Genomic DNA, 11814 nt, shown 5'->3' on the forward strand with positions numbered 1-11814 from the left:
CCGTGGAGCCAAACGGGGGCTGTGAGGAGGGAGGCGGTATCAGGATCCTGTCAGAATGGGGTAGAGGCATGGTAGTGCCGTCCTCTTTGGGAAATAAAGTATGTTCTTGGGATGCCGGTATTGAAGAGTAGTAGGTGTTTGATGCCAAAGGTGGAAGTTAATGAGGAGCGAAATGCAACGAGAGTCCTGTCTGTGTTTTGCATGTGGAAGGAGCAGGTAGGGAGGGTACGTACAGTAGGCCCAAACAGATATGCAGCTTGTAAAAGGTACTCTTGTATTTAATTCCTCAGTGCAAACAGGTCTTGCTCTAACTTCATAAACTAATCTCATGCTTATGGGACAGTAAGATGATAAACAGGTTACTTTTATACACCAAACCTGTGATGTAGAGCCCTGGAACTGAATATTAAGGTTGTGGCTGAGAAGTGATGGGAACTTTTCCATGTCCTTTCCTTCCTGGGTAATCTCTCCTGAGAGACATCATAAAAAAAAAATAACACCCCCAAACAAAAGTGTTGAGCTTCCAGGGACACCACGCCATTCAAAATGGGTATGAAACACTTGCATGTTGAAAGGCTTTGGTCAGTGATTTGTAAGCATTAACTATTCAGTTGTATAATGACAATCAAGCTTAAAACAAAGGCCACACACTTAGCAGTGCATAAACATGGACTTTTTAAAAATACATGAAACATCTATTAACAGCAGGTTTCCCCATTGTTATTTAAATTTAGTAGCACTCTTGGACAGAAATAACTCTGGTGGAATTAGTCACAGTTTGAAAAGCTGACAGCTATTTTAAGCAGTCAGCTTTCTGGAGGAATAAAGCAACAGAAGTTTGTATGCTCTTCAAAGGAATATACTTGTGGAAAGTTAGGAGTGTGGTCTTGCTATGTCTAGGGTTAAATTTCATTTTTTCACATTTATTTCTTGAACTGAATTGTCATGTTCCTGAATTCCAAAATGTGCTTTGGTGCATTAGCAACAAAGCCTCTAACTTCAAAAGTGCTTTGACCTTCTGGGAATTTGAAGGGATTGTAAGGGTCTGAAGGTTATGTTTCTTAAATTGTCAGTGTTTAGAGGTAGCTCCCACCCTTATTTTTAATGCACAGCTGGTACAGGTTTATGTCACAAGCCAGATGCAGCAAGGATTACTGGTTATGCTTGTCAATTTATAGCTGTGCCAAACAGAAGCTGTGGAACTGGATATTACAGGTAACTTCTGGTTTGATAGCCTGTTGGGGAGGTAGGGTATCCTTTCCTTAAATACAAAATTATCAGTAACTTCTAGCTTTGGCAACTTTCTGTGGCAGCAGTTCTTGCTAATTTCTTCACACACACAAACTCTTCTGGTTTTTTATTTGTTTGTTTTAGCCTAAGTGATTTCTTCTGACTCCGTGGCAATAAGATAAAAACCCATGGTACCTGTAAGAGTGTAGTTAATCTATAGTTACAACATGCATCCTTTTTCAAGACTCAGTATATAGAACTCTCATGTAATGAATGACTAATTTTCTCCTCTCCCTCCTTTTCTGTTCTACACTCTTCTTCACTTACTGAAGGGGAAAAAAAGCCAGGTACGAATTCACTGATAATGTGTTTCTCACCCAGTATTCCACAAGCCCGTCTTAAATAGCACTGGGAATAGGCTGAGAAATAACATTGCGCAAACTACTGTCATACAATCTTATGGGAGCATTTATGTGTCAGAAGAGAGCTGGGCAGAAGGGTAAGTGCCTTGCCTTAACCTGCCTCTGAGTTTACAAAGTGGGGATTGGGGGGTGTATTTCTTACGAGTTCTGAAGACCCAAGGAGGCTTAAATCACAACAGAATGAAAAGGATCTGTTACCCGAAGGAAATAACTTAATGCCTGGCAAGGAAACTTAACAGCTTATCCTGCAGTGTTTAAGAAGTCTAATGCATTAGATTCTCCTTCAGAAGGAGCCAACTGCCCAGCATAGACTTAGTCAGCCTTCTCTTGCATCCTGTTCACATTTTGAGTGTGTTTCCAGAAGTACAGCTGGATCAAACTGTGCTCACAGAAATTAAAAAAAATCAGAGACTTGTTTTCTGAAATCCTGTGCAATTTATTGCAGTAAAAATGATTTGACACTTTAATAAAAGATTGCACCTTTTTTGCTGGTAAAAGCAGAATAGCTGATTTCAGTCTGCTTCAGCTGTGACAGGCTGGTCATGGTGTGATCTTATGGGTGACCTCATGGGTATGATAGGATGCAGGGAGGAGAGGTCAGTGTGATGTTCAGCAGAGAGGGAGAAGTGGAAACGAGAGGACTTGGACCAACAGGGAGAAAAATGAGAATTAAGGAACGATGTTGCAAGAAGTGGACACTTTAATTTTATTAGTAGTGGTTGATATATTCCACTTCAATCTTAATGCTTTAAGATATTTTCTGTGTCCTGGCTGAGTTCAGAGCACTAAGAGCAAGGAAAGTGTCTTGTTACTTCTTCACCGTGGGCAAAAGAGGGAGCATTGTGTTTCATATCAATTGCAAGCTGCTTCTGTTGTGTGTCAGGGCAGATCACAGATCCATCTGGCTATCAAGGCTTTTAGCACTGTTTTGGTCTAGTTTGGGCAAAGCTAGGTTTAACCCTGTTTTGGTAGTATAGTTTTACGCTTCAAAGACCTTGTGTGTATGTATAGGCTTAGCCATGTGTCTTAGTCAAAAACATACAGTATTCAAAGAAGCATATACATGCTTGTAAGTTAACTTGTTATAGTAGTCTGTGGGGAAAAATCTTACCGTTTGGGTGATGAAACTAGTTTATGGAAACATGCAGTGCCAGCATTAACAGCATTCATTTCCAAACAACAGAGTCCAGTTTGGCTTTTTTTTTTAATGATCACCTGGGCTTTGAAAACAAAAAAATAATTCAAAAGGGTATTCAGTGACTAAACTGACTGAGAAAATTAAAATTTAGTGCTACTACGGTATTGTTTCCTTGGAGAAGCATCTTTCACCTAACTGCAGAAATTTGCCTGGTTCAGCCTCCCTTCCTCATATAGGAATACAGTCCTGTAATACCACGGTTCAGTGTATTTGATAAGGGTTTTAAAATTTGTTATCTTTGCCTGCCGTAAGTTGGATATCTGTGGATATCTGAGTGTATTTCTAAGATTGCTTTCTGACTCCTACTGTACAGTGACCATGCTTTCCTCTGTGCCACAACCAAAAGTGACTGGATTTCAGCGATGCTGTTTGTCTGCAGTTTTGGACAGCTGATGCTCTAAGTGTTCAAGCTTTTGTTCATCTTTCGTCCTGTTATGGAGTAGGAACATAGTTGCCTGATTACAAGCAATAGAGTTTGCACATCACGTGAAGTTACAGCCAGTCAGCTGACATAACTGACTGTATGCAGGCTCCTGCCTTTCTTGCTTGCAGAGTAAAGCAAATTAACGTAGTGCATGTGATGTAAATTAATCTGTTTTACTTTGCAGCTGGGACAGGCTTCAGCATGCACAGTCAGTTACTGTGAGGCTGACAGGTGGTAGCCTGGTAAGATGCGCTAACCCCATTGCTTGTGCGGGTGGGCCTTGGAGACAGTTTGTAAAATGAGAAAAGAGTGGGTCAATATTTGCTCTTGAGGACTTGCAGTTGTTGCACTTGATTCACGTGCATCCATCTATTTTTCGTTAAAATGCTATCTTTGCTGTTGGCGTTTGAGGGCAGACTTTGGCTATGTCATTTTGTGGGTTTAGTACCTTGAACTTGAAATTTTGTGCATTTGCCTTAAGGGATTTGTCTAGCCTAGACTTTTTATTTACTACATTATTCTGCTTTGTGTTCTCTACCCTCAAGAATTGGGAAAGAAAAATTAATAATAGACTAAAGCTGGGAGCATTTCCTTTTTAATCAAGTCATAGAAAATCCTGGGCTGAACAGGCTTTTTTAAATTACCTGGTTTCTGATATTTGAATTAATGTTAGTATTTTCCCTACCACATTTATACTGCCCCAAGGGAAGACTTTTCCTTGCCTTTCTTACGTGACATGCCACAAAGATTCTGCTACAATTAACCTAGCAAAAGTAAGAGAACAGATAGCAAAGGTCTTAGCTCACTGATGCTGTCAAGCTGGCTCGAGAAACACCCACATACAATAATGTTGAAATGTCCCTAAGCCTTCTCACATGAGAGTTTTAATGACTTTATTGAATGGCTGTGCAATTGAATAAGATTTTTAAAAAATTTTAAAAAATGCTGGGTGTGCTTCTAAGATCATAACTGAGAATCGAGAAACAGTAAGCAATTCATTATCTTTCAATTCAGACAGTAAGAGTCTGATTTGTTATTATTGGGCAACTTGTTTGGTTCCAGATTTCCAAAATCCACTGCTGTTATTTTTTTTAAACTTATTTCAATTGCTTCATTTTTCTTGTTAAGAAAGCCTGCGGTTCCCATTGCCTTCTCGGTGCCCATATTTCAGTGTTTGAACATTAAAACAATCAAGTTGATCTTGTTTTCAGAATGTGTGCCTCATTGCCTCTTGATAGCTCCTCTTTGTCTATTGATTTAGCCTGGGTTTATTCTTTGCATTAAAAAAATAAATGTATAAAACATCTCTGGAGAAGTATTTTTGTAAATGCTAAATGAATGAGCAAGAATGTAAGTGTGTTTGATATCACCTGGATATTCTGGTGAAACCCGATGTTCTCTGTCTTCACCAATTCACTGTTATGTCTGACTGCTTTTAATTTCGCTTCATGTGAATTATTTATCTTCTGTGTCTTCTGAACGCTTACAGAAGATGCAAGTCAGAAAATTATACCAATAAAACGTGTGCTGGGTTTAAGTATACATTTATTGTTACAATCTTCTGCTTTAATAACAGATTTTTCTATTTACTCAGACATTTTTATAAGTCACACTGGAGATAAGAATGAGAAGTCATTTTTATGAGAGTGAAAGTGGATGTGTTCAGGAAACTTTTCTTCCACCAGTCTTTGTAAAGTTGAGTGGGTTTTGGTACTTAATAAATCTTTGGTGATTCATGGTTTGTCTTAGTGATGGAGGACTTGTGAGGATGAGACCAACTCACTAAAACATTAGATTTGAATCAAATTATTATCTTACATCTCAATCTCAAACTTCGAAGGTGGCATCATAAAAAATAAAATCATGAAGCAGAACTCCAAGTGCGACTTAAACAGAACATTGACGTGGAGGGAACAGTAGGGCAGCAAACACACTGACTGTATTTCTTCAAAGAAGAGTAGAAGATGTGAGCATTTTGCCCTGTGGCTTGCTTGTCAAATCTTTGTAAATGTCTGAAAACGTACTAAATTTTTTTTTCCTGTGGAACTGCACTGCTTTCTTTAACTAGTGCCTACGAATTAAGACTACACAGCTTTTTGCCCCTTCTGTATTAGGTGTATGTTTGCCATCTGGAACATGAAGATTGTAACTTCTCCCAGGCTGGGTTGATCTGCCTTGGCCTTGTGCGCTGAGGGCTGGCCAGACGTACCTGTCTACCTGGGTAGCTCGCCAGGCTCAAAAGTTCCAGTGTACTCTGGTATCTGGGAAGTTGAGCTGGTGTTACTGACCTTGACCAGGACCTGATGGGACTTGCAGTCTCTTGAGGCCACTGCACCGTTAGAAAGAGAAACAATGCCCTCTCTTACACAGGTGTGGAGCAACCACCACAGTGAGAAGTTACAGTGGAGGTGTGTTTTATTGGCAATAGCTCACTGAGTGCTTTTCAAAAGGTGTAAAATACAGCTTAGGTGGAAAGGAGGAATTGTGTCTTTCTCTGATACTTTCTACTTATTTCATACTTAAATAGCAAGATGTCAGCATCTGGAGTCACTTACAAAAGCACTTGGTTTGAAGCGCTCATTTTCTAAGAAAGCCAAGGAATTTAAACCAAGATTAGTCATACCCTCACTGAAAACAGTAGTTTAAACTGATGCTGTTTGTGCTAATTCTGTTTAGGGTAATATTGAAAGGGCTTATTGAAGTGAGGAACAGTTGGGTTCATGAGAATTAGTTTTAACTCATCCCTTTGCTGTAGGTGACTAATTTCTCCCAAGGAACTGTTGCAGGGATGGAAGATGTGCAGAAATGAAAACCGGAGTTTTCAAGCTTAAATGGCTAAATACAAGTACCTGCATTTGAGAATGTAGGTTTAAGGGTGTTGACCAAATTTAACAAGTAGGGAGCAGAGCTGAGAGTAGACCCAGGGTCTCCCAATCAGACCCTCATGCTGCACAGTTGTGGTTTTGTTTTGCTTTAAGTCACTTTTGGATGCAACTGAATTACATTGAGTTAAGTCCTCCTTCCCATAGGTATCTGCAGATTTGATGTTCACTTTCTTGATCTCATCCTTAGGTCTTGAGCGAACTGTTTTTATTGCAGTCCTGCAATGCGATTTTAGCACAGGCATCCAGAAGTATCAATAATTATGTATGTTTATAAATCCATGCTACTGAAGCAGCAATTGGAGTGTCTGGGGAATTAGTAGTGGGATAGCAAGCAGTCTAAGCATTCATTTGAAACATGACCGGAGCTGGTGCATCCCTTTCTCCTGAGACATGCATGAGATGAGGTATTTAACACCCAGATCATTCTGAATTTAGCACCAGTAAGGGGTTCCCTTTGGCTGTATCAGTAAAGAGGACAAGGACTAAATGGGCTGGGAGAACCAAAGCATTGTTTAGGGCAAGGTTGCGTGATATGGCAGTCGGCAATCACCTGCTAATTCTGTGGACTGTAAAGGAAGTTAGCTTTCCAGTCTACCTCTGGCATCAGGAGCGCTTGGCACGGCAGACACTTGGAAGTCCAGGAAGAGGATGGCTGTTCGGATATTTTTGTGGAGGTATTATCTAAATAAAGTAACTTCTAGGGTGCCTGGAGAAGGATCTAGTACTGAATCAGACTGGGATTCCTGGTAAGCTTGAGTAATAAAAGACACAAGAAGGCAGCCGGCATTTTTGGTAAATGAGAAGTTGGTATAGATGTACGTATACACAGGCACATGTATTTCATTAGCATACAGTGCTTGAAGACAGACAGGGATGCTGCTGTCTGGTTTTGGGTAGGTTTCTTAAACTTTTTCACAGTCTGGAAATAAAACGAGTCTTTAGCATCTCAGATGAACCCACCCTGTCCCATTTCTCTGTGCAGAGGCATAAGTTACCTTTCCAGCTTCATCGTCTCTTACCTCCTTGCACCACTCTCTTCCTTCTCTGTTAGGGCTCCATAGCCTCTGCAATGTGTGTGGAATTTGAATCTGATTGTGAAGCAGACCTTTATTAAAATGCCCGAGTATCTCGGATGACTACTATAAATTAATAGTATTACAAAACCGGGAAGGAATATGGATTGACTTGTGTGTGTGTTTTGTGCTTTTTTGTATTTTATAGGCATTTTGATTAAAAAAAACATCTTTTTTGGCTGCTATTCTGTGTCCTAGACGTTAAACTCTTGAATTGTAATAAGAGCTGAAGTAATCCCAAAAAATACTATAGTGACTGCTGAGAATTAGTAGTCAAAAGAATCAAAAATATTTTATTCTTTTCTTTGAAAAGAAGATGGAAAACTTCACCTGTTTTTCTAGTTTTCCCTTTGAGACTATGCTAATTCTAATGTGGATCATCACTAAGGACAGCAGTTGTCTCCTGGGTCTGCTTTCTTCGTCCTTGAAAGTCCAACAACAATAATAATTTCTCTGTGTGTGAATATCTGCTTCTTTAAGGACAACTTTTAAGTAGTATGTTCATGGAAGTCTAGACTGTGTTTCACATGTTCTTTCTGGGCATACAAGTGAACTGTGATGAAACAGGAACATGTTACCTGGTTTATTGGCTGGATTTTTCCCTTTATGCCTGGGTGGTACTTGAATGCTCATTTCCCATTCTATCTAATCCATCCACCTCGACAGGTACATTTCTCAGCCTCGTTCCCTCTGGAAAGAAGTATTTCTTAAGAGCTTAGGAAGGATAACTGAGCAAAGCAAGTGGTACAGGTGAGGCAGATGGTGTGTTGGTGAGCTGGTAATTATGTTTCCTTGAAATAAGAAATCTATAAATACACGTTGTTAATACGTGCAGCTTCTTATTTCTGTAATTATCTGTTGTCATCCTGGCTCCTTTCTGTTTGTGTGCATCCTTTTGCCGCGGTCAATGCCACCTTAGACTGGAGCAGAAGCTCCTTTTTTTTCTTTTGTTCTATACCCACCAGAAATGGTCTCTGATCCTTCTTGGTGCTTCTAGACACTTGCAAATCAAGAACTGCGCTCTTGTTTTCAGCCCTGTGTGGTCGCATATCTTCATGTAAACGGAGCACCCTCAAGACTACTGAAGCCCCAAAGCTAATTAATTATTTTAATCTACCATACAAAACCCCATGTCTTTCAGTGACAGCCTTGCCTGATGTTGACATCGGTAAGCACCAACAAGGTTTGCCTCACCTGTGCTTTCAGATGCTCTGCTGCCCAGGATCAGTCCTTGCAATCTCGTTGTGAGATGACACTGAAATCAGGGCCATTGCTGAAGAGAAGCACCAGTCTGGTCGGTGGGATTTCTGAGCCCAGAAGCCAGAGGGGATGCTTACAGTGCTCCACATTTCCCATGAACATTGAGTTAAATGTTTGAGGGATCCTTGCACTCCCTTTAATGGGATGACCTTGTGAGTATCTGAGGTTAATTGGCTGTGCTAAAGTCAGTTGCAAAGCTGCTCTTAGCATTTCAGTGGGATCAAATTCGTCCTTTGATTGCCAGAAATTCCTTTAGGTGCATTACTTCACCTTGTGCATCCTTTTAGATACGTAAACTGCTCTTAATATTTACTCTTGCTATAGTATGTCTTTTCTGAGGGCGTTAGTGGACTTCACAAAACATGAGATGTCGCAGCATGTCTTTGGCAGTACTAAGCACCATAGGTTTCATAATATAGCTGGGAAAACTGTGGCAAGGGCAAACCCATAAGCCCTACTAAGAATCACAAAAGAAAATATTGCCCTTGGGTCATTAGGAAATAGGAAATGTGGGCTGGATTAATGTCTCCAGTCCAGATAGTCCAGAGACTTGTCTTTTCCTCTGAAGTATGGGCTGTTGAGAAATGTGTTTTTTGGGGGCAATAGCCTAAAAATAAAGGAAAAGCTACACTGAAAATTACTAGTTGACTTCATCACACAGCATGAACATATCCATCTTTTATTTTAAAAAATTAATCTCATGTCTTATGTTTCTAAAACATTTTAATCCCTATCCTTTTATTGTCCCTTTGTGACAAACAGTAGTTGATCTGGTTTGTGGTGAACCATTTCTTAATGACAAAATTGATCCAAACAGTTGCTCCAAATTCATGATACCAGTACCTTTATGTAAACATTTTGGAGGCATAAAAATAACAAGGTCAATATTACTGTTCTGCAAGGCTACTGCTTTTGATTGAGTCTCTGAAAATTTTCTGATGGCATGGTTGCGAACTGTAAGGTAAGCTATTTTTTAAAAGTTTTTCTTAGTTGCTGGGAAAGATGTCTTGTGAATCTCAAAGCTGAAGACCTCAAGTGCAACTTAATATTTATAGAACTGATTGCACACAGGCAGCGGTGGCATAGATGTCCCTGTGCTCTGTCATTTTTGTGTGTCGCAAATGGTCTTGAGGCATAGTTAAAAGCAGAAAGGGCAGACTTGTTCGTGACCCTTCTGTGGCAGTGAGCAGAGACGTGTCATTTAACAAAGAGGGATGTTGATGTGCATGGTTGCCATTGGGAAGGAGCCTGCAGTTGCCCAGCCTGAACTGAAGACCATTTACAACTCACTGCCTGGTTCGGATTTACGTGAGAGACACATCAATCTATTCCTGAACTTGTCTCCATGTAGTTCGTCAGAAGACCATGTAGAAATACGTTACCCAAGGCGTATATATTTGCCTAAAAATCCACAAACTATACAGAAAATAAAAAGACTATGTTTATATGTAGAGGTTTTTATGTGGTTTGAGGCTGAAATTATTAGATCAAGGTTTTTAAAAGTGGCTGCCCAGCATTTTCAGAGTGCTGGGTCGCTGTGCTTCTGACCAACTTGGGTAGCAGGTGCTGTGTCCTTTTGGTGGATCAGGACATTTTGACCTTGTTTGGTCTAAGGAAAGCAGACAGCGTTATACGCTGTGCTTGGCTCTATCATACTGACACAGCTGAAACTGAATTCCCATGCTCTCTCTATATCTATGTATATCAGCAGGTGAATGCCAAGAGCTGCATTAACGCAGGTTGCGTTACCATGCTCACGGTTTGCATTCCCCTGCCAAGTTATTGTTTGGGAACCGTGCCTGATTCATGTGATAGGTGTTAATAGTCATCGTGAGACCATGCAGAAAAACTGAGTGGAGCAGCTCTTTAAGGTTCCAAAATGAAGGCAAGTGTTGTGAACTCTATGGCTTTATTTTTGTAGATCTCCGTCTCTCGGGGGGGGAGGACCCAGTATTTGGGCTTAGCCTTCCTGCAAGTATTAGACTGAGGTAGGAGACTTCACCGAGATGATTGTAGCTCTGCGTTCATCACTGGTGACTCAGCTGTAGTAGCATAACCTTATCTTGGCAAAAGATAGAACCAAAACAGAAGGACAACAGCATTAGGTGAAAAATGAAAAGACTTAATGAGAAATAGAAAACACAACACTATGAAGAGAAAAGAGAACTAAGAAGTTACGATAAATTTACGAAGAAGAATCTGAGTAAGTCAAGTTCTGTCAACCTTTTTATAATATTGAAGAAATAAAACAACTCTTGTAACAATGAAGAGCAGTAAAACTGTCCCTAGAATACATATTAGTGCAATTCATCAGTTGCTGCAAAATGCCGTTGAGAACAAGGACACAACGGGGTTCAGGGTGGCTCCAAGAGACACAAGAGGAGTTACTTGGACAACCAGGCTTCTGGTCTCTATAATCCAATCTTTTCCTTGCAGTGGTCAGCCAAGAAGGTGCAGTAAAAACCTCATTTTAATTTCACATTACAATGTTTTTTATGTTTGTTTTTTTTTTGTAGCGTGCACTTGGTTGGTTTTTTGCCTGTCAAGAAGGCTGTGCAGTTAACTGCTAAGTCAAGGAAAATACGCATAGAATACTGTCCTTAGCTATATCTGTTTTCCAGTGAGAGGTTATGCAAATTGAAATTTAGTGAACAGTGACCATGGTAGTAGTATTTCATAAGTTTGTGCCCAGTTGCATAGCAATTTGCTTTTTGTTGTTGTTTTTATCAGAAAATATTGTTCCATTTACCTTTCTCTAGGTAGCTATGTTTTTACAGTTCAGTACACTTGACCAACTGGTGTAATTGTCCTCTGTAAGTGGCTTTTTGTGCTACAAACATTGGCAATTTATGCGTTTCAGGTGCAAGATAGGCTTTCATCTAATGCCTGGAACTAAGTCATTGGATTTTCTTGTGTGGATCAACTGAAGTTGTTTATTGTGTCCATCTTTCACTCCTCTGCTTGAAGCGGCTAGGCTATGTGAATCAGTAACTGTAGAATATTAAACATTTCTGGATGACTCAAAATACAGAAAAGAAAAGCTCTAAAGAACTAATCACCTGGCCATTGTACCTCGTAAAAATTAAGGTTTTATTAGAAAATGAGTCCCTGTATCAGGGACTGATAGTAAACCATGCTAGACAGCAGCATTTTGATACCCACTCGTTGTTGCAGTCTCAACCTAAAGCCTCATCAGAGCCAGCTTTACTAAAATCTGTATGTTCAACAATTCACGAGTGCTGCTTTGGGAAGGCAAAGTGGGGTTTAGCCCCGCACACAGTCTGAGAAAGGTCTCTGCATCTGCCATTCCTCAGGTTTTGTC

The sequence above is a fragment of the Cariama cristata genome, unplaced genomic scaffold, assembly GCF_000690535.1.
Source record: "Cariama cristata isolate BGI_N322 unplaced genomic scaffold, ASM69053v1 scaffold15402, whole genome shotgun sequence".
NCBI classification, from domain to species: domain Eukaryota; kingdom Metazoa; phylum Chordata; class Aves; order Cariamiformes; family Cariamidae; genus Cariama; species Cariama cristata.